A 21,271-nucleotide genomic window follows, 5' to 3' on the forward strand; every position below is an offset into this window, starting at 1 on the left:
AGGTATTTAACCATAAATACTAAATTTAGCGATTTTGTTTGGCAGAAAAATCATTTTGAAGCGACAAAATTAATTAGGTCTAATTCCGACATTTATCTTTCTAGCCCAGATAAAGTATCGGGCGTTGTTACACTTAACAAAACGGATTATATTTCCAAAATGTTACAAATCTTGGACGATACAAATAAATTTCTCCGGTTGGGTGATTTAAGCCATGATGACACTTTTCGTATGGAAATAAAAATCCAGAAAAGATTTCGTCAACTTTATAAAAGCGGGTTTATTTCTAAGGAGATTTATGATAGAATCCGACCTATTGGCTCTTAAAGGCCTAGAATGTACGGTTTACCCAAGGTTCATAAATCTAACATTCCTTTGCGACCCATTTTATCTACGTTGGGTTCTGCACAACACGAACTTGGGAAATGGTTAGTTGATCTTCTTAAACCTGTGCTTTCTTTTTATTCGGTCCATTGTATCTCTGATTCTTTTCAATTCGTGTCTCATATACACAAATTATCTTTATCTAAGAATACCGAGTTCTTGGCGTCCTTTGACATAATAAGTCTTTTTACTAATATACCTTTGGATGAAACCATTGGTATCTGTGCTGACTATCTATATCTTGACCCCTCAAAATCTCCACAATTTCCTGAACGAATTTTCGTTGAACTGATGGAACTTGCCACTAAATCAGTCTCCTTCAGTTTCAACAACATTATGTACCGGAAAATTGATGGGATATATGTGGGTATTCCTCCTTGTCCTTCGCTTGCCAACATTTTCGTTGGATTTTTGGAAAACGAATTATTTTCCAAAATTACTAAACCAACATTCTATACACGCTACGTTGATGACACTTTTGGATGCTTTCCCTCACGGAGTGAAGCTGGACAGTTTCTTCGTCTTCTTTGCAACTTGCATCCCTCGTTACAATTTACTATGGAGGTCGAGGACTGTGGCTCTCTCCCATTCCTCGATGTTCGTGTTTCTAAAGTTGGTTCTACGCTTGAGACCTCTGTATACAGAAAACCTACATTTACAGGGCTCTATCTTAATTGGTTTTCCTTTGCCCCTCAGTCTAGAAAAAAAAACCTCATTAGCGCTCTTACACATCGTGCACTTATGATTTGTTCACCAAACCGTCTTGATGCGGAACTTGGGTAAATCACAAATATTTTTCTTAGCAATGGCTATCCCATAAATATAATACAAACTACTGTTGAACGTAACATTGCTACATTTAATAGTGTTACACGGATTGGTCCATCACGTTATCCCATTTATTTAAAATTACCATGGTTAGGTTCTGTTTGCCTTCATATAGTTGAAAGGATTTCTTCTGCTACTCAACGTTGTTTTCTAGCTACTATGCTTAGAGTAGTTTACACAACTCGAACCTTTTTCTCTTCTTTTCGTAAAGATGCTTTGCCAACCATTCAAAAGAATTCTGTTGTTTATAAATTTGTTTGTCAGTGTGGAGCTGACTACGTTGGTAAGACATCCCAAATATTACAGAATGTTTCGAGAACTTCCAGCCACTCCCAAGCTCATGAGTCCGCCGTCGGTAATCACCTGATTAGTATAAATGGGTGTTCTGGCCAATATTCCGATGGGTGGTTTTCTGTTTTATACAGTGCTAGGTCGAACTATCATCTCAATATCATTGAGGCGTTAGTCATTAATAACTCTCGATCTAGCCTGTGTAGACAAAAGATTTTGAAACATCAGTTGGAAATATTTACTGATTTAAAACCACCTGAACAGTAAGATTATATATTTTTTCTCACTGGTCTTCCAACTGAAACCAAATTCACCTCTTTCCTCATTCGATTCTTAGCTTTTAATTTATCATTGTGACGTTTCCTCATAGAGGGTCAGACGATAAGGCCTTAAGGAAATTTTAATAATTCTACCTGCCCCTTTTTTTTGTTTCTTTGGTATTTAAATTAAATTATGTTTCCTCTGAAATTTCTCCTTCCATTTTGCTGTACCAAGAATTTACTTATATATATATATATATATATATATATATATATATATATACATATATATATATATATATATATATATATATATATATATATATATATATATATATATATATATATATATATATATACTAGCAGGAGGCCCAGCTTAGCCAGTTCGTAAGATACACTTTTTATTAATACATATTTCGTATTTATAATTATATTATATTGGACTAATATAGTACTAATGTGACTCCTGCGCCACCACGGAGAATCGAAACTGAAACGTTTGCCTCATGATTTACGGTTTCCTTTTACGTTAATTCGTGAGCGATGAAAACATATATGACCGATTTTAACATGAACACATAGCCATGACTTTACCCGTGCATACACGTAATGCCAGTGTTTTACATTTATCGGACAAACGTTCTTTTATTTTGTACAAATTTTTCCTGGCTAAAATGCAAGTATAAAGTTTTGTACTGCTTCGAATACCGTATATGTTTTTGTTTTATATTAGACCAAAAAATGATAGATAAGTTTGATAGGCCTATTATTTTAGAAATATATGTACGTATAAATATACATAGAAGTGTGTTTTGGTTTACTGTAATCATTTTACAGAAGGATTACGCATATACAAATTAATATAATTATAAGAAATACTTAACTAAAGATGATAATCTCATAAGAAACAAAAACCTAATGCGGAATTAAGTAAAATGAAGCTTTAAAAAAATAAGTAAATACAAGACCGATGATGAGGGGAGATTCTGTCATAATTTCTCTATTGCCTATGACCTCACTCAGATTGTTCAGGAACCCACCCGTGTGCTCGACAAAGACGGCGAGTATGCGAGCCTACTAGACCTTTTTCTCACAAGTTGCCCTGAACTTTGTTCAGTTTCTGTTCTGTCGCCTCTTTGATCTTCGGACCACTTTGTTGTATCAATTAAGATAGAAATGACATGTAATAAGCCCCCAGATGTACCTCTCAATCGTACAGTATATCGATACACTAAGGCTGACTATGATAGCTTCCGTACATTCATATCGGATCTACATCTGCATCCCATGTTTAAAAAGGATGTGTCCACTATAGTATCAGACCTAACGGAATGGTTAATTTTCGGTATAGACCGTTTCATACGCTCGAAAAAGTTTCAGCAAAAACCTAATAGCCAGCCATGGTTCTCTCCAGAATGTGCTGCTGCCATTGCGCACATAAATCACTTTTTCCACTGCTTCAAACGTAATAGATGTATGGAAACTAAAGCCGTTTTCAGGACTGCCAGCAACCATTGTAAGAAAGTAATAAGGAACGCAAGAGAGTTGTATGCTCAATCTGTTAAGTCCAAAGTAGCTGAGCAGCGGCTTGGTTCCCACCAGTTTTGGCAAATAGCAAACAGAATCCTGAACAGAAGCGGACCTGAGCTAATCTCGTCAGCATCAGACAAAGCCAAACTCTTTGTCAAGAACTTTGCAGCTAATTCTACCCTTTTGCGACCAAGGAACCCAACCCCCAATATTTCCTCCTGTATCAGAAAACACGCTATGTTATATACGTATATCTGTACGTGATGTTGCCAAGCTAATCAAAAACCTTGATTCCAGTAAAGCAACTGGCCCTGACGGTATTCCAGTTATAGTACTAAAAAAACTTCAAGCGGAACTAGCGCCCATACTTACAAAACTGTTTAAACGTTGTCTGAAGGAGAAGAGTTTCCCATCTCCCTGGAAAATCTCATCAGTATGCCCTGTATTAAAGAATTCAGGTGATCGATCATCCCCCTCTCACTACAGGCCAATAAGTCTCCTGTGATTCATGAGTAAGTAGCTGGAATCTGTGTTAAATACAGAAGTAATTAACAATCTCAGCAAAAATAACCTTCTTAGTGACACACAATATGTTTTCCGTTCTGCTAGATCTACAGCAGATGCGCTTACAGTTATATCTCATGAGATTAGCAAATCTCTCGATGGAGGCAACCTTTCTAGGGCAATTGCTCTTGACATATCTAAGGCCTTTGATAGGGTATGGCATAAAGGTTTACTTCATAAGATCTCTAGCTATGGTATAGCTGGAAATGTCTTCTCAATTATTAAATCATTTCTTTCTGATAGGTTCATAAGAGTAGTAGTTGAGGGGCAAAAATCAGAAGCTCACAGTATTAATGCCGGTGTCCCTCAGGGGTCCATTCTGGGCCTAACTCTTTTCCTGATCTACATTAATGATCTTCCAAATCACATCCTTACATTATTTGTAGACATTTATGCTGACGACACTACCATTATTGGTAGCACATCTAAGACAGTAAACGACCAAGTTCTCTCCAATTCTCTCTCCTCTGATCTTGAGCACGTAGTACAATGGGGAAAGGAGTGGCTGGTTACTTTTACTGCATCTAAAACCAAGCTTCTCTCTTTACATCATCAACATTTTGATCAACATCTGGCATCAATTGAAAGTAATTGCTCACGTCTTCAGGAGGCCTCTTGTTTTGACAAGCTTCTTGGCTTGACCATTACTCCTGATCTTAAATGGAACACGTACATCAACTCTGTTGCCAAGGCTGCTGGAAAAATGGTGGGATCTTTCTATCGATCCGGTAGATTTCTCACCGCTGATGCAATTCTCTATGTATATAAGAGTTAGGTACGTCCAAGGATGGGATACTATTGCCACATTTTGGCAGGAGCTGCTAGAAATGACTTGTTCTGCCTTGATAGAGTTCAAAATAGCATTCGTAGTTACGTAGGAGATGTTATTTTCTCTTCCCTGCAACCTCTATCTCACAGAAGAGACGCTGCTAGTTTGTCTCTGATGTATCGTTTTTTGTATGGAAAGTGTTCGACTGAGCTTCAGTCTATGGCCATCCCTCGCCTAACTTTCACAAGAAACGCTCGTCCAGCTGAAAACACTATCAGTAATTATCCCCACTATTTTTCTGTGCCTAAACCTAAACGTAGATTCTATGAAAAAATCCTTTTTCTTAGACCTGCACGCCTGTGGAATTGTCTTCTGTTTGACTTCTTTCCGGCTGACTACAATATGATTGTGTTCAAGTATAAAGTAAATAAGTTCTTGATGAGCCGTTCAATATAAGTTATCAAATTTACCGTATTGTCATTACTAATGATTACTATATTGTCCAATTTCTACTGTACATTCTTAAACCCTTATCATTGCGTGGTCTCTTGACCTTGATTATTTGGTGATGCCTATGAAAAAATAAAAACAGGTTTTTGGGACGAATACACTTCCACAGCACAGATATAACCATCTTGCACTTACTTTGTTTTTTTATGAATAGAAATGTTTAAATACGAATAGCAATAAACAAAATCATGTATATATATATATCGGATATAATAAAATAAGCAGCGGAGAGCGGACACTTTTCGTAGGATGAACTTTCGCTTGAATTCATTCTTCACATCCACAACTTATTTTGGTACGGCTTTACTCTGTCTCATAATATATTATATATATATATATATATATATATATATATATATATATATATATATATATATATACATATATATATATATGTTTATATAATAAGAATTCAGATAAGTTTACCAACTGATCCAAGATTCGAAACTAAAGTAAATTATAAATATTAATTAATTAATATTTATAAAGTAATCTCATCAAGATTTAAAAGCTCGATAAATCCAAAGAACAATAGTTAATAAAACCACTTTGAAACATTGTTACAAACATATTTCATTTATAAAGGAACCACTAAATAAATGGATTGTACTTTATCCGCGGAATTGATTTTATTTTATATTTCTTCATATTTCATTTGTCCTTCAAAAACTCCTGCTGATAATTCAATTCTCAAATAATAACTTTTAAATTTCAGTTGACGTCTTTTTTGCTCATAAATGTTTAGCGCCTTCAATGTAATCTGGGGCATTTTTACATTGTTTTTTTTTTCTATTTTAAAATTATTCCAATCACAATTCAACTTTTTTCCCTTCCTTCTTTCTCTTATTCACACATTTTCCTTAATTCTATCTTGCCTCGACAGCCGAGCTGTATATTTGATCCATTTCTTTTTTACGCACATCTTATCTTTCTTTTAAGAACATATTGGAATTCTTTCCCATTTCCTTGTAACTATTTGTGAATTATTCCACCGATTTCTGTCTTTTTGAATACTTTGGGTAATCTTCCAATTACGCAGTTCTTTTCGATTTTACTTGTGCAAATGGAAAGTTTCTAGGATTCTGCATCTTTGGATTTTACCGACATTGTAAATTTTACTCTTCATCACACTATCGATTCACCGGAACTCACTTCTGTATTCACCCTATTCCTTCTGCATCACTTTTTTTCTTAATTGTAGTTTCATTTAATACTTTTACAAGCAGAATCCGATCCCACATTTTGCTAAATCTTACCGTCTGATGAGAATGTAAGTATTGCTTCGAAACTCCGCGGATTAAGGACTATCTATTTATGTAGTGGTTTCATTTTTTATATTAAATATGTTTTAACTCTTTTTCAAAGTGTTTTAACATTTGTTATTTACTACTTGTTCTTACATATATATATATATATATATATATATATATATATATATATATATATATATATATATATATATATGTAAGCTAGAGGTAGATCCTCAAAGAGAGGAAATATCCAACTAGCATCGTCAGAATTCATAGATGGACTAAGTTATAAAATCAAATAAGAATGGAAAAATCGTAGATGAAGGGAGTTAGAAAAGAAGGGGGTGGAAGGTAGATTACGTTGGAATTTAAAGTAGTAGTAGTGTATACGATAAGAGATGGGTTTATAATTACATATTAATTATGTGTTAATTCTTATAACCGTTTTTTTTTTAGTTTATAACGGTTTAAAATTAAAAGACGCTATTCTTATTTATAACGGCATAAGTTACAGTTAATTTAAAGGATCACCATGGCAACAAGTTGGAGAGTAAATGTTAGTGAGCATGGTGTGGTGGGAGGGGGGAGGAACGAGTTGAAATTGGTGTTTAAAGTGATTTAGTCGGGCGGGGAGCGATTGAAAGATATTAATTGTTTATAAAAAAAGGAAAGAAAAAGAAAAGTAAAAATAGAAGGATAAATTAATGAATTATACGTAACAGGTTTATTTTGATAGTATAATGATAGGTAAGAATATCAGTAAGAAAATAAAATAAATTAAAAATTAAAATAGTCATAAATACTTGTTTATGATAAGTAAATAAAACACACACATATAAATGCACATACAGGCGTACACCTGTACAACGTACGGAGACACATCAACGGGGGGAGAACACATGCCTTAGTATATATAAAAAACACAGATACATAAACACAAAAATATAAATATATATATGCATACATATACATGCATATATATATAATATACATACATACACGCACATATATATATATATATATATATATATATTATATATATATATATATATATATATATATATATATATATATATATATATATATATATATATATATATATATAAATTAGCCGGGCAGGTAGAAATTATATGTTACAGGTTTATTTTAATAAAATAAAATATGTGAAAATTTCAGTAACTTAAATAATAGATTAATAAAATTAAGGAAAAATTATGATAATAAATAACACAAATACACAGATACAAACAAACGCATACATATGTACGGCCTATGCACATACGCCAATGGGGGAATATGCCTGAGTATATATAAATATATATACACAAATACGTAAATATACACACATATATACATATACAAACATATATATAAATACAAATACACATGCATACAAATACAAACACATACACATACATATATATATATATACATATACACATACAAATATATATATATATATATATATATATATATATATATATATATATATTAGCTGGGAGGGGGGATTGAAAAATATTTCATAAATTATATAATTTATTATTTTTTTTAATTTTCGGGTGTTGTAGTTGAAAGAAAGAGAGAAGGAAAATAGGAGGATAAATTAATGAATTATAAGTTATAGGTGTATTTTAATAATATAGAGATAGGTAAGAATATCAGTAAGTTAATAGAGCACTCTAGTCCGTTTTTTTCACCACTGGTAAATATATATATATATATATATATATATATATATATATATATATATATATATATATATATATATATGTATATATATATGTATATACATATATATATATGTATATATATATATGTATATATTTACGTATATATGTGTATATTTATGTGTGTATATATATATATATATATATATATATATATATATATATATATATATATATATATATAACGCGATAGAGTTAAATATTTGGAGAAGGACTAACATGGATAAACAAAGCTTCTAAATGAATTGTAATATGTATTATTTACATTTATAAATTTTCTGAAGAATATTTATTTATTTTTCAGTAGATTTTACTTACTTGGCAGTAAATTTATTGAAAATATTTCAAAAGTTACAAATAATTTTACATTGTGCTTTTGAATCTATTGAACGGGATTAACTAAACAATTTTCGCTCCAATCTTTCCCAGTACTTTAAAATCATGTGTTTTTACATGAAATTCGCATTTCCTCTCAGGCAGTTATCGCTCACTCCTATTCTTACTTTTTTAAATCTCAATTTATGCTTTATCTAAACAAACAAATTTGAGATTGTTAGTTTTAATTCAATTATGATTTCATGATCTATACGAAATTATACCCAGATCATAAAATGGCGTTCCAATCATCTTTCAATATGTAAAATTTTCTACACTGTTATCGCCAAAAACACATTTGACAAACTAAAATCAATTTTAGAATTTAAATATTAAATAAAAATGTAAGGTAGAAACATATAAATACACATTATCCCCAGACACAATGTTATCGCCATAGTCAAAGTTATATATGTTGCGACAGTGTGATATTAATTGTGCATTTCTGATTTTTCAAATGTAAGTTTTAAACGTCATGATCAAGATTAGTTGATTTGAAATCAATAGAAGCTGTTTTGGTTATTTCATTATTTTTCACACACATTCCTAACATAATATATTTTAAAAGAATTTAAATTTCTTTCTTACGTATGATATTTAATTTTACAATGTCTATAATACCTTATATTTTATGCCATTATAAAGTGGTGGTTTCTCATACATTAATCATTCTCCCATTCCGGATTTAGGGGTTCTGTCTTGGAATTTCCTTTGTGCTCCACTAATGTAGTTCTTTTTCTACACACTAGAAATAAGAATAAACGCCATATTATTTATTATCAGCTTCAGAGTCATGTATCCGCCGTGACCAATGATATTGTCTCCCGGCAAAATACCGTTCAATTTATAAACCAGTAATAAGGAGAAAATGTGACTCTTCACGAGCGATAAATTTACAGCCTTGAAGTGATGTTTTATTACGCAGTTGCTGCACGTATTGCTATCGCTAATTCTCATGCAAGAATGCCTTCCATAGTTCCGAGTAAATATTCTACCTGACAGTGTGCCGATGTTGTCAAGTATTGCCCGTTTAAGTCTATTTGTGACTGAATAATCTCTGTTAAAACGGCCCATGAATATTTTTTTCATCTATATATATATATATATATATATATATATATATATATATATAAGCGAAAATGTATGTGTGTATGTGTGTACGCTTTTCCTCGATGTCCACAAAAGGCTTCTTTCAGAGAAGCGCTTGCTTGGTTCACAACTTCTTAACACTTTTTATATCATCTATAAATTGTAATATCTCAGAGTTACCCACGGAGCTCGCCTGCCTATTTACATTTATTGACTTTCAAACTTTAATTATTCTACATTTCCCGCATCGGCACGCGTTACATTCGGTTTTCGGTATTAAAAAAAAAGCGAAACTCGACTCTAATCACAGGCCAAAAGTAACGTTTGTTCAATGTCGACTTCGTCATATCAGAATGTAGCTTTCATTTCGCTCTTCTTAATAAACAGGGAGCGGGTTTTTAAAAACAAACAAACCGATGTATTCACCTCATTCAAAACTGTCCCGCACAAAATGTTAACTGCTGAATACCTATCGCCGTCACGTCAATCAAAAACGCGCACCTGTTTTCCAACTGCGCGTCGTGAAGGCTTCGTTTTTTTTTCACATACCCCGAAAAACACCCGGGCAACGCCGAGTACCCTCGCTAGTATATATATATATAAGCGAAATTGTATGTGTGTATGTGTGTACGCTTTTCCTCGATGTCCACAAAAGGCTTCTTTCAAAGAAGCGCTTGCTCGGTTCACAACTTCTTAAAACTTTTTATATCATCTATAAATTGCAATATCTCAGAGTTATCCACGGAGCTCGCCTGTCTATTTAATTTTATTGACTTTCAAACTTTAATTATTTCACATCTCCAGCATCGGCACGCGTTACATTCGGTTTTCGGTATAAAAAAAGCGAAACTCGACTCTAATCAAAGGCCGAAAGCCAGTTGTCTCAATAGAGCTAAGTACCGTTTGTTCAATGTCGACTTCATCATATCAGACTCTAGCTCTCATTTCGCTCCTCCTAATAAACAGGGAGCGGGTTTTTAAAAAACAAACAAACAGATTTATTCAAAACTGCGAATGGAAAATTAAATTAACTGTCTTGGACATACATTTTTAGATTTTACCGTAACTGGATACCTTACCTTTGACCTGACTATCCATTCACGTGAAATCACATTTTTCTTCACCATAATCCTTCTGCTCCACTTTTGTTATCAAGTAAGGTATTTTACTTACTTGCAGTTTCATGAAATACATTTGTATGCAAAATCCGATCCCGCGCTTTGTCTAATTCCTACCCTATTATGAGAAGGACCGTATTTCTTCGAAACACAGCGAATTAAGGTCTATCCACTTATTAAGTGTTTCCTTTTCAAATTAAATATATGATTAACTCTTTTTCAAAGTGTTTTTAACATGTTTTATTAACTGTTTGCTCTAATTATTAGCTCTTCCTCGTACTTGGTTTTATCGAGCTTTTACATCTGGTTGAGATTACTTTATAAATAGTAATTCTTTAATATTTATAATATACTTTTGTTTTACCATCTTGGATCATTTTGGTAAATTTAATTGTAATTTTTATTTTATATATATTTTATTTTGTATACATATTTTATTTTGTATATATATATATATATATATATATATATATATATATATATATATATATATGCGCGTGTGTGTGTGTGTTGTGTGGGTATGCGTATGTGGGGGGATTGTCTTTAAAATATGCAATACACAATACTTTTATGAAAGCGTTTCTGTCGCCAATTATAAAAGAGGGCGTTAATCAAAGTAACAATGATTAATAATTTATCGCATTCATGAATGACTCATCAACATGTATGATTCATACCCGGTAAGAATGACACACCTGCATGAGTAAATGATAGTGTAATGTGTGATTGTCAATTATTATACTGCTGTCACTCTGTAGGGTCCTTATAGCCAGCCTATCTTCCCAACAGAGGTTTGATTTAGGAGGCATCGCTTTCTCAAGTACTTGTCTCACTTTCCATCTTATTCCATCACCTTGGGTTGATAGGATTCTGAAGGCCATATCTTCTATGTGTGTTATGATATCCAAGAATGGAACGCATTTGGTTGTTGTTGCGAAGTTGAGAACTTTATTAGTACTGCTTCCTCTGAGGGACTCAGTTGGCAGCTGCTGAGGTTGATGACCGCTTTCACAGGTAAGCGGTGTTTTGATGTTACATTCCTCTGGTATTTGAGCTTTTTGAGCTTCTTGATTTGGCGTTCTTTGACCTTCTCACATTCTTTTCTGTACGATTTATCAAGACCTGATTCGATTCTCACCCTGTCCTCCTCTTGAGTCACCTTGACAAAGAACGATGTTAAGGTGTTTTAGATTTGGTTCCTTCGTTTATGTTTATTCCAGCGGGCGTGTTGGATCCTTTCGCGAACGAGGGCACGCCCTGCCATTTCCGCGGTTCTACGTGCCTTATATATATACATATATATATATATATATATATATATATATATATATATATATATATATATATATTTTAGAGGAAACACCATTTAATTTAAATACCAAAAAACAAGAAATGGGCAGATGAAAATAATTTTTTTTTCCTTAAGGCCTTATCGTCTGACCCTCTAAGAGGAGACGTCAGAATGATAGATTAAAAACTAAGAAAAACGAATGAGGGAAGTGGGGAATTTTGGTTGCAGTTGGAAGAACAGTGAGAGAAAAAAAAAAAAAAAAAAAATTAAAATTCTCACTGTTCAGGTGGTTTTAAATCAATGAATATCTCCAACTGATGTCTAAGAATCTTTTGTCTACACAGGCTAGGTCGAGAGTTGTTAATAACTAACGCCTCAATGATATTGAGGTGATAGTTCGACCTAGCACTGTATAAAACAGAAAACCACCCATCGGAATATTGATCGGCACACCTATTTATACTCAACAAGTGATCGCCAATGGCAGACTCATGAGCCTGGGAGTGCCCGGATGCTCTCAAAACCTGGTGTAGTCGAATATCCCGAGGGATATGTTGGGATATTCTCATTTCTAATCTTTGGGACGTTTTGCCAACGTAGTCAGCTCCACACTGACAGACGAATTTATAAACAACAGAGTTCTTTTGAATGGTTGGCAAAACATCTTTACGAAAAGAAGAGAAAAAGGTTCGAGTTGTGTAAACTACTCGAAGCATAGTAGCTGGAAAACACCGTTGAGTAACAGAAGAAATCCTTTTAACAATATGTAGGCCATCAGGACCCAACCATGGTAATTTTAAATAAATGGGACACCGTGATGGACCAATATGTTTACCGCTATTAAATGTAGTAATTTTACGTTCAATAGTAGATTTTATTATATTAATGGGATATCCATTATTAAGAAAAATATTTATGATTTCACCAAGTTCCGTATCAAGACGGTTTGGTGAACAAATCATAAGTGCACGATGCGTAAGAGCGCTAATGAGGTTTATTTTTCTAGACTGAGGGGCAAAAGAAAACCAATTAAGATAGAGCCCTGTAAATGTAGGTTTTCTATAAACAGAGGTCTCAAACGTAGTACCAACTTTAGAAACACGAACGTCGAGGAATGGGAGAGAGTTACAGTCTTCAACCTCCATAGTAAATTGTAAAGATGGATGCAGGTTGCAAAGAAGACGAAGAAACTGTTCAGCTTCGCTCCGAGAGGGAAAGCATGCAAAAGTATCATCAACGTAACGTGTGTAGAATGCTGGCTTAGTAATTTTGGAAAATAATTCGTTTTCCAAAAACCCAACGAAAATGTTGGCTAACGAAGGACCAAGAGGGCTGCCCATTGATATCCCATCAATTTGACGGTACATAATATTGTTGAAACTAAAGGAGACTGATTTAGTAGCAAGTTCCATTAGTTCAATGAAAATTCGTTCAGGAAGTTGTGGAGATTTTAAGGGGCCACGGTACAGATAGTCAGCACAAATACCAATGGTTTCATCCAAAGGTATATTAGTAAAGAGACTATTAATGTCAAAGGAGGCCAAGAACTCGGTATTTTTAGATAAAGGCAATTTTTGTATCTTGGATACGAATTGAAAAGAATCAGGGATACAATGGACCGAATAAAAAGAAAGCACAGGTTTAAGAAGGTCAACTAGCCATTTACCAAGTTCGTGTTGTGCAGAACCCAACATAGATAAAATGGGTCTCAAAGGAATGTTGGGTTTATGGACCTTGGGTAAACCGTACATTCTAGGCCTTTGAGAACCGATGGGTCGGATTCTATCATAAATCTCCTTAGAAATAAATCCGCTCTTATGAAGTTGAAGAAATCTTTTCTGGATTTTTATTTCCATACGAAAAGTATCATCATGGCTTAAGTCACCCAAACGGAGAAATTTACTTTTATCGTCCAAGATTTGTAACATTTTGGAGATATAATCCGTTTTGTTAAGTATAACAACGCCCGATCCTTTATCCGGGCGAGAAAGGTAAATGTCGGGATTAGACCTAATTAATTGTGCCGCTTCAAAATGATTTTTTTGCCACACAAAATCACTAGATTTAGTATTTATGGCAGAAAACCTCCGACCTAATTCGCCCAACTGAATTTTAACACTAGTTAATTCATCAGTAGAGATAGGCGAATGGTGTTTTAATTGAGTATACAATAATTCAATTTCACTAAATACTGCGATTTGATCAACAGAAGGGGGAGGAATGCAGAATTGTAAGCCAGCAGATAAAACAAATTCTTCTGTATTGGACAAAACATGAGAAGAATAATTAAATATATGTTTATCCAAATTTGTTATAATCCCAAACTTCTTAGTAATTAAATTTTTTAAATATTTATCATAAGAAGAAGTACATTTAATACGGGTAAATTTATCACCGATGGATAAAAACCTAGAAAAACGGAGTTTATCAAAGAAAGATAATTCTTTCCAAACCATGGCCCAAAGAAAAAGGTGTTTACTACGTAACGAATTATATGTATCAGAATTAAACAGGATCTCATCTTGTAGAAAAACACGTTGAACTGCCAATGTATTTCTACATTTAATTTTCGAAATACGATGGCAGATATAGCCGGGAGCAACATGATTAAGGCGGCAAGATTTTAGAAATTCCATCCTACACTTCAAAACGATTAACTTATTTTTAATACGTATAACCTTGTTTAACGTTTTGATAAATTGTGAGTTGTACCGACCTCGAAAATATGTAAGTAAATTTTTGGTACAACAGAATGGAAGGATAAATTTTAGAGGAAACATCATTTAATTTAAATACCAAAAAACAAGAAATGGGCAGATGAAAATAAATTTTTTTTCCTTAAGGCCTTATCGTCTGACCCTCTAAGAGGAGACGTCAGAATGATAGATTAAAAACTAAGAAAAACGAATGAGGGAAGTGGGGAATTTTGGTTGCAGTTGGAAGAACAGTGAGAGAAAAAAAAAAAAAAAAAAAAAAAAAAATTAAAATTCTCACTGTTCAGGTGGTTTTAAATCAATGAATATCTCCAACTGATGTCTAAGAATCTTTTGTCTACACAGGCTAGGTCGAGAGTTGTTAATAACTAACGCCTCAATGATATTGAGGTGATAGTTCGACCTAGCACTGTATAAAACAGAAAACCACCCATCGGAATATTGATCGGCACACCTATTTATACTCAACAAGTGATCGCCAATGGCAGACTCATGAGCCTGGGAGTGCCCGGATGCTCTCAAAACCTGGAGTAGTCGAATATCCCGAGGGATATGTTGGGATATTCTCATTTCTAATCTTTGGGACGTTTTGCCAACGTAGTCAGCTCCACACTGACAGACGAATTTATAAACAACAGAGTTCTTTTGAATGGTTGGCAAAACATCTTTACGAAAAGAAGAGAAAAAGGTTCGAGTTGTGTAAACTACTCGAAGCATAGTAGCTGGAAAACACCGTTGAGTAACAGAAGAAATCCTTTTAACAATATGTAGGCCATCAGGACCCAGCCATGGTAATTTTAAATAAATGGGACACCGTGATGGACCAATATGTTTACCGCTATTAAATGTAGTAATTTTACGTTCAATAGTAGATTTTATTATATTAATGGGATATCCATTATTAAGAAAAATATTTATGATTTCACCAAGTTCCGTATCAAGACGGTTTGGTGAACAAATCATAAGTGCACGATGCGTAAGAGCGCTAATGAGGTTTATTTTTCTAGACTGAGGGGCAAAAGAAAACCAATTAAGATAGAGCCCTGTAAATGTAGGTTTTCTATAAACAGAGGTCTCAAACGTAGTACCAACTTTAGAAACACGAACGTCGAGGAATGGGAGAGAGTTACAGTCTTCAACCTCCATAGTAAATTGTAAAGATGGATGCAGGTTGCAAAGAAGACGAAGAAACTGTTCAGCTTCGCTCCGAGAGGGAAAGCATGCAAAAGTATCATCAACGTAACGTGTGTAGAATGCTGGCTTAGTAATTTTGGAAAATAATTCGTTTTCCAAAAATCCAACGAAAATGTTGGCTAACGAAGGACCAAGAGGGCTGCCCATTGATATCCCATCAATTTGACGGTACATAATATTGTTGAAACTAAAGGAGACTGATTTAGTAGCAAGTTCCATTAGTTCAATGAAAATTCGTTCAGGAAGTTGTGGAGATTTTAAGGGGCCACGGTACAGATAGTCAGCACAAATACCAATGGTTTCATCCAAAGGTATATTAGTAAAGAGACTATTAATGTCAAAGGAGGCCAAGAACTCGGTATTTTTAGATAAAGGCAATTTTTGTATCTTGGATACGAATTGAAAAGAATCAGGGATACAATAGACCGAATAAAAAGAAAGCACAGGTTTAAGAAGGTCAACTAGCCATTTACCAAGTTCGTGTTGTGCAGAACCCAACATAGATAAAATGGGTCTCAAAGGAATGTTGGGTTTATGGACCTTGGGTAAACCGTACATTCTAGGCCTTTGAGAACCGATGGGTCGGATTCTATCATAAATCTCCTTAGAAATAAATCCGCTCTTATGAAGTTGAAGAAATCTTTTCTGGATTTTTATTTCCATACGAAAAGTATCATCATGGCTTAAGTCACCCAAACGGAGAAATTTCTCCGTTTGGGTGACTTAATTTATTTTCATCTGCCCATTTCTTGTTTTTTTGGTATTTAAATTAAATGATGTTTCCTCTAAAATTTATCCTTCCATTCTGTTGTACCAAAAATTTACTTACATATTTTCGAGGTCGGTACAACTCACAATTTATCAAAACGTTAAACAAGGTTATACGTATTAAAAATAAGTTAATCGTTTTGAAGTGTAGGATGGAATTTCTAAAATCTTGCCGCCTTAATCATGTTGCTCCCGGCTATATCTGCCATCGTATTTCGAAAATTAAATGTAGAAATACATTGGCAGTTCAACGTGTTTTTCTACAAGATGAGATCCTGTTTAATTCTGATACATATAATTCGTTACGTAGTAAACACCTTTTTCTTTGGGCCATGGTTTGGAAAGAATTATCTTTCTTTGATAAACTCCGTTTTTCTAGGTTTTTATCCATCGGTGATAAATTTACCCGTATTAAATGTACTTCTTCTTATGATAAATATTTAAAAAATTTAATTACTAAGAAGTTTGGGATTATAACAAATTTGGATAAACATATATTTAATTATTCTTCTCATGTTTTGTCCAATACAGAAGAATTTGTTTTATCTGCTGGCTTACAATTCTGCATTCCTCCCCCTTCTGTTGATCAAATCGCAGTATTTAGTGAAATTGAATTATTGTATACTCAATTAAAACACCATTCGCCTATCTCTACTGATGAATTAACTAGTGTTAAAATTCAGTTGGGCGAATTAGGTCGGAGGTTTTCTGCCATAAATACTAAATCTAGTGATTTTGTGTGGCAAAAAAATCATTTTGAAGCGGCACAATTAATTAGGTCTAATCCCGACATTTACCTTTCTCGCCCGGATAAAGGATCGGGCGTTGTTATACTTAACAAAACGGATTATATCTCCAAAATGTTACAAATCTTGGACGATAAAAGTAAATTTCTCCGTTTGGGTGACTTAAGCCATGATGATACTTTTCGTATGGAAATAAAAATCCAGAAAAGATTTCTTCAACTTCATAAGAGCGGATTTATTTCTAAGGAGATTTATGATAGAATCCGACCCATCGGTTCTCAAAGGCCTAGAATGTACGGTTTACCCAAGGTCCATAAACCCAACATTCCTTTGAGACCCATTTTATCTATGTTGGGTTCTGCACAACACGAACTTGGTAAATGGCTAGTTGACCTTCTTAAACCTGTGCTTTCTTTTTATTCGGTCCATTGTATCCCTGATTCTTTTCAATTCGTATCCAAGATACAAAAATTGCCTTTATCTAAAAATACCGAGTTCTTGGCCTCCTTTGACATTAATAGTCTCTTTACTAATATACCTTTGGATGAAACCATTGGTATTTGTGCTGACTATCTGTACCGTGGCCCCTTAAAATCTCCACAACTTCCTGAACGAATTTTCATTGAACTAATGGAACTTGCTACTAAATCAGTCTCCTTTAGTTTCAACAATATTATGTACCGTCAAATTGATGGGATATCAATGGGCAGCCCTCTTGGTCCTTCGTTAGCCAACATTTTCGTTGGATTTTTTGAAAAACGAATTATTTTCCAAAATTACTAAGCCAGCATTCTACACACGTTACGTTGATGATACTTTTGCATGCTTTCCCTCTCGGAGCGAAGCTGAACAGTTTCTTCGTCTTCTTTGCAACCTGCATCCATCTTTACAATTTACTATGGAGGTTGAAGACTGTAACTCTCTCCCATTCCTCGACGTTCGTGTTTCTAAAGTTGGTACTACGTTTGAGACCTCTGTTTATAGAAAACCTACATTTACAGGGCTCTATCTTAATTGGTTTTCTTTTGCCCCTCAGTCTAGAAAAATAAACCTCATTAGCGCTCTTACGCATCGTGCACTTATGATTTGTTCACCAAACCGTCTTGATACGGAACTTGGTGAAATCATAAATATTTTTCTTAATAATGGATATCCCATTAATATAATAAAATCTACTATTGAACGTAAAATTACTACATTTAATAGCGGTAAACATATTGGTCCATCACGGTGTCCCATTTATTTAAAATTACCATGGTTGGGTCCTGATGGCCTACATATTGTTAAAAGGATTTCTTCTGTTACTCAACGGTGTTTTCCAGCTACTATGCTTCGAGTAGTTTACACAACTCGAACCTTTTTCTCTTCTTTTCGTAAAGATGTTTTGCCAACCATTCAAAAGAACTCTGTTGTTTATAAATTCGTCTGTCAGTGTGGAGCTGACTACGTTGGCAAAACGTCCCAAAGATTAGAAATGAGAATATCCCAACATATCCCTCGGGATATTCGACTACACCAGGTTTTGAGAGCATCCGGGCACTCCCAGGCTCATGAGTTTGCCATTGGCGATCACTTGTTGAGTATAAATAGGTGTGCCGATCAATATTCCGATGGGTGGTTTTCTGTTTTATACAGTGCTAGGTCGAACTATCACCTCAATATCATTGAGGCGTTAGTTATTAACAACTCTCGACCTAGCCTGTGTAGACAAAAGATTCTTAGACATCAGTTGGAGATATTCATTGATTTAAAACCACCTGAACAGTGAGAATTTTATTTTTTATTTATTTATTTTTTTTTTCTCTCACTGTTCTTCCAACTGCAACCAAAATTCCCCACTTCCCTCATTCGTTTTTCTTAGTTTTTAATCTATCATTCTGACGTCTCCTCTTAGAGGGTCAGACGATAAGGCCTTAAGGAAAAAAATTTTATTTTCATCTGCCCATTTCTTGTTTTTTGGTATTTAAATTAAATGATGTTTCCTCTAAAATTAATCCTTCCATTCTGTTGTACCAAAAATTTACTTACATATTTTCGAGGTCGGTACAACTCACAATTTATCAAAACGTTAAACAAGGTTATACGTATTAAAAATAAGTTAATCGTTTTGAAGTGTAGGATGGAATTTCTAAAATCTTGCCGCCTTAATCATGTTGCTCCCGGCTATATCTGCCATCGTATTTCGAAAATTAAATGTAGAAATACATTGGCAGTTCAACGTGTTTTTCTACAAGATGAGATCCTGTTTAATTCTGATACATATAATTCGTTACGTAGTAAACACCTTTTTCTTTGGGCCATGGTTTGGAAAGAATTATCTTTCTTTGATAAACTCCGTTTTTCTAGGTTTTTATCCATCGGTGATAAATTTACCCGTATTAAATGTACTTCTTCTTATGATAAATATTTAAAAAATTTAATTACTAAGAAGTTTGGGATTATAACAAATTTGGATAAACATATATTTAATTATTCTTCTCATGTTTTGTCCAATACAGAAGAATTTGTTTTATCTGCTGGCTTACAATTCTGCATTCCTCCCCCTTCTGTTGATCAAATCGCAGTATTTAGTGAAATTGAATTATTGTATACTCAATTAAAACACCATTCGCCTATCTCTACTGATGAATTAACTAGTGTTAAAATTCAGTTGGGCGAATTAGGTCGGAGGTTTTCTGCCATAAATACTAAATCTAGTGATTTTGTGTGGCAAAAAAATCATTTTGAAGCGGCACAATTAATTAGGTCTAATCCCGACATTTACCTTTCTCGCCCGGATAAAGGATCGGGCGTTGTTATACTTAACAAAACGGATTATATCTCCAAAATGTTACAAATCTTGGACGATAAAAGTAAATTTCTCCGTTTGGGTGACTTAAGCCATGATGATACTTTTCGTATGGAAATAAAAATCCAGAAAAGATTTCTTCAACTTCATAAGAGCGGATTTATTTCTAAGGAGATTTATGATAGAATCCGACCCATCGGTTCTCAAAGGCCTAGAATGTACGGTTTACCCAAGGTCCATAAACCCAACATTCCTTTGAGACCCATTTTATCTATGTTGGGTTCTGCACAACACGAACTTGGTAAATGGCTAGTTGACCTTCTTAAACCTGTGCTTTCTTTTTATTCGGTCCATTGTATCCCTGATTCTTTTCAATTCGTATCCAAGATACAAAAATTGCCTTTATCTAAAAATACCGAGTTCTTGGCCTCCTTTGACATTAATAGTCTCTTTACTAATATACCTTTGGATGAAACCATTGGTATTTGTGCTGACTATCTGTACCGTGGCCCCTTAAAATCTCCACAACTTCCTGAACGAATTTTCATTGAACTAATGGAACTTGCTACTAAATCAGTCTCCTTTAGTTTCAACAATATTATGTACCGTCAAATTGATGGGATATCAATGGGCAGCCCTCTTGGTCCTTCGTTAGCCAACATTTTCGTTGGATTTTTGGAAAACGAATTATTTTCCAAAATTACTAAGCCAGCATTCTACACACGTTACGTTGATGATACTTTTGCATGCTTTCCCTCTCGGAGCGAAGCTGAACAGTTTCTTCGTCTTCTTTGCAACCTGCATCCATCTTTACAATTTACTATGGAGGTTGAAGACTGTAACTCTCTCCCATTCCTCGACGTTCGTGTTTCTAAAGTTGGTACTACGTTTGAGACCTCTGTTTATAGAAAACCTACATTTACAGGGCTCTATCTTAATTGGTTTTCTTTTGCCCCTCAGTCTAGAAAAATAAACCTCATTAGCGCTCTTACGCATCGTGCACTTATGATTTGTTCACCAAACCGTCTTGATACGGAACTTGGTGAAATCATAAATATTTTTCTTAATAATGGAT

Source organism: Euprymna scolopes, chromosome 8 (genome assembly GCF_053919585.1).
Source record: "Euprymna scolopes isolate OS-2025 chromosome 8, ASM5391958v1, whole genome shotgun sequence".
Classification (NCBI taxonomy): Eukaryota; Metazoa; Mollusca; class Cephalopoda; order Sepiida; family Sepiolidae; genus Euprymna; species Euprymna scolopes.